Below are 4,094 nucleotides of genomic sequence, written 5' to 3'. Positions count from 1 at the left end.
ACATAGCTTAAAAGTAATGATCCTGTATTTATTGAAAGAGGAAGATATTCAAACTTTTTATTAAGTGAAAAATTCAAGTTCAATTCCGTATATGGAATTGTTTTTTTTTTCTTTTTATTTCCAACTTTATTAGAATATAATTGCTATATAGTATTGTATAACTTGGAGTTCCCGTTGTGGCACAGTGGAAACAAATCTGACTAATATCCACGAGGATGTGGGTTCAATCCCTGGCCTTGATGAGTGGGTCAAGAATATGGTGTTGCTCTGAGCTGTGGTGTAGATTGCAGACGCGGCTTGGATCTTGTGTTGCTGTGGCTGTGGTGTAGACCGGCAGCTGTAGCTCTGATTCAGTCCCTAGCCTGGGAACTTGTGCATGCTGCAGGTGCAGCCATAAAAAGAAAGAAAAAATAAAATAAAATTGTGTAACTTGAAAGTATAAAAAGTTATGATTTGCCACCTATCTATATTGCAAAATAGTTCTAATAAGGTTAGTTAACACCTGTATCATGTCATATAATTACCTTTTTTGTGTGTGGTAAGAGCATTTAAGATCTATTCTCTTAGTACCTTTGAAGTATAAAATACAGTGTTATTAACTATACTTACTAAGCTGTGCATGACATCCCCCAAACTTCAGGTATATCTGAAAGTTTATACCCTCTGATTATCTCCCCATTTCTCTCCACCATCACCACACTCTGTCCCCAGACCCTGGAAACCACCATTCTACTATTTCTATGAGTTCAGCTTCTTTTAGATTCCACACTTAAGTGAGCTTCTTTTAGATTCCACACGTAAGCGACTTATTTCACTTAGCATAATGTTCTCAGGATCAATCCGCATTCTCACAAATGGCAGGATTTTCTTCCCTTTAGGCTAAATAATATTCCTTTGCATCTGTTACGTATTTTCTTTGTCTATCCATCATTGATAGATACTTCCTCCTCTGGCTATTTGGGGAGCCTTTGGAACCAGCTGTCTGAGATGGACAGGGAGTTGCTCTTCTTCATCAGTGGTGGTACCACCAGCATAAGGAATATAGCTCACTGAAGGGTCACATTGTATTACCTGACCTCAGGTGCCTCCCTAGTTGAGAAGGGCCCTCTCAGCTCACCCAGTGGGCGGAACTCATAGCTGATCACTTAGCCCTTAAGGAGGCCACATAAAGACGCCTTTCAGAGACGCACATTTTCATAGACTCCTGGGCTTTTGCTGGCATTCCTGTTTCCATCTGGCCAGAACATCCATTTTTAGCAATGATTCAGTAAAACACAGACTAAAGACAAATGCAGACGACATCCAGGCATCCAGGATAGGGTCTTCTCTTCTAGGATATTTTTCAAAACTCTGTGCTGGATCTTGCCATCTTTCTTCTGTCTGCAGTGCACAAAAATAAAATTTGTGAATAAAGGAACAAGAACCCCAAAGTCTTCTTTATTTGCCTCACGGTTAAAATATGTCATTTGAACTCAATGATCTGATACTACAAGGCAGCTACGTGGGAAATGACAAAAGCCAGATGTGTGCGACTCCAGATCTATCTTGGGGATAAATAAGACTGTCTTCAAGATCACGGGGGAAATTATGAAGAATAAGTACAACCCCATTAATGACTACTCTCTTCAGCAGCTGCTCCTTAGAGCGAGATGCCTCCTGTTGCCAAAAGACAACAGGCCCTGGAGTGGGATAAACCATTCTGTGTATACTTATTTGTTCTCGTATATGGGACTGGAAAAAAGACCCAGAAAATCATGGAATTAGCCATTTTTATTGTTTAAATGTTAATAAAATTATGATTACAATTATTGCATATTACTGGAGAAAATTGAAAGACACGATGTATTTTTAAAAATTGTCCATCCTCTCACCCACAACTAACCACCACCCTTTCTTTATTTGATGCTACTTGTCTATGCATAAGTCAAATCATTTAAAAAAAAATGTTTTACTGTGTTGACATAAGTAATCTGATTCCAGGGCAAAAAGGGTATTTCTTACAACTTTTTGACATTCTTCATTACTATGACTGAAGCAGAGTGACCTCTGGGGAGTTCAGTGCTTATCAGAGGCAGCTAGAGTTGCACTTGCCTTATTAGTGTGATGATTTAGCTATACAATTCCTCACTTCTCTGCTCTTGCTTTTAAAGGAAAGAAAGGGTTAGGCACGTACATTCTAAACTAATTTTAATGGCCAATATCACAATTTCTTCTTTTCCTCCTTTTATTTGGCCTCTTTTCTAGTGGTTCTCAAATATTGTGTCCTGGTATAGTTTACAAGGACAAAGCGGAATTCCCACTGTGGCCCAGTGGGTTAAGAACACAACATAGAGTTCATGAGGATGCAGGTTCGATCCCTGGCCTTGCTCAGTGCGTTAAGGATACGGCATTGGCACAAGCTGTGGTATAGGTCGCAGATGCAGCTCAGATCCGTGTGGCTATGGCATAGGTCAGCAGCTGCAGCTCTGGTTTGACCCCTAGACCAGGAACTTCCTCCCTATGTTGCAGGTGTGGCTGTAAAAAGAAGAAAAAGGGGGCGAAGTCTGTACATTGTGACTATTAACGGTTAAATTAGGAATGCTTGTAAATGACACCTTTTAATAAGTTAGAGTGGGTAAACTAAAGTTTCCATCAACTTAAGTTCTATTGTGCATTCTGAACAGTAGCCGCAGGAGGGCTGGAGTTGCCAGGGACGCAGCAGATTCGAACAGGCCCTTGGACAGACCCGGGGAATGTCCACATCCTGAGAGTCACCTCAGAGGGAAAGCTGTGACACCTGGGCTTTCAGCTTCCCATGTGGTCTTCGTCAGGGCAAATACAAATGAAACACTAAAGGTCTGATTCTACCCATTGAGAATAAGAGAAGACGCTTCCCCCGTTCCCTGTTCTCTCAGCATTTGCTGCAGAAAACTTGTCCTTATAAATCTTTTCCTATCCTCTTGAGACAGACACTGCACAGAGGCGCAAATCCTTTTCAAAGGCTAAATAAGCCTCTAGCCAGTTTTATTTATTTATTTATTTTTTTATTTTCCCACTGTACAGCAAGAGGGTCAGGTTATCCTTACATGTATACATTACAATTACATTTTTCCCCACCCTTTCTTCTGTTGCGACATGAGTATCTAGACATAGTTCTCAATGCTATTCAGCAGGATCTCCTTGTAAATCTATTCTAGGTTGTGTCTGATAAGCCCAAGCTCCCGATCCCTCCCACTCCCTCCCCCTCCCATCAGGCAGCCACAAGTCTCTTCTCCAAGTCCATGATTTTCTTTTCTGAGGAGATGTTCATTTGTGCTGGATATTAGATTCCAGTTATAAGTGATATCATATGGTATTTGTCTTTGTCTTTCTGGCTCATTTCACTCAGGATGAGAGTCTCTAGTTCCATCCATGTTGCTACAAATGGCATGATGTCATTCTTTTTTATGGCTGAGTAGTATTCCATTGTGTATATATACCACATCTTCCGAATCCAATCATCTGTCGATGGACATTTGGGTTGTTTCCATGTCCTGGCTATTGTGAATAGTGCTGCAATGAACATGCGGGTGCATGTGTCTCTTTTAAGTAGAGTTTTGTCCAGGTAGATGCCCAAGAGTGGGATTGCGGGGTCATATGGAAGTTCTATGTATAGATTTCTAAGGTATCTCCAAACTGTTCTCCATAGTGGTCCAGCCAGTTTTAGAGCCCAGCCCCTGGAAACCACCTTCAGGACCTGGGAGTCATCACTTCAAAATATAATCATCAAGGAAGCGAATGCTCCCGTCCCAGTTGCTCTGAGAAAGAAAACGCCTGTCTTCCCACAGGTCCTCACTCCAAGGGCAAAACTACCTCCTGTCAGAAAGATAAGTGGACTTTCTTTTTTCTTCAGACAGAGCAATTCGCCCACACAGATGTCCACGTCATCAAGTGAATCTAGGATGAGCGGTGTGCCCAATGGTGCTGCCCGTCCCTCCCACTGGAAGACTCTAAATTATTTATCTTAAAACCACATGTGGACTGTGTTGGGTCTGCCTGACTGTCCCAAAGGGAACATTTCTTCCTGTCTCGGCAGTCTCTTTAGTGGACTGTGTCTGATGTGCATCTCGTTCTGA

This window comes from Sus scrofa, chromosome 1, assembly GCF_000003025.6.
Source record: "Sus scrofa isolate TJ Tabasco breed Duroc chromosome 1, Sscrofa11.1, whole genome shotgun sequence".
Lineage (NCBI taxonomy): Eukaryota > Metazoa > Chordata > Mammalia > Artiodactyla > Suidae > Sus > Sus scrofa.
Note: the sequence above shows the minus strand (reverse complement) of the source record.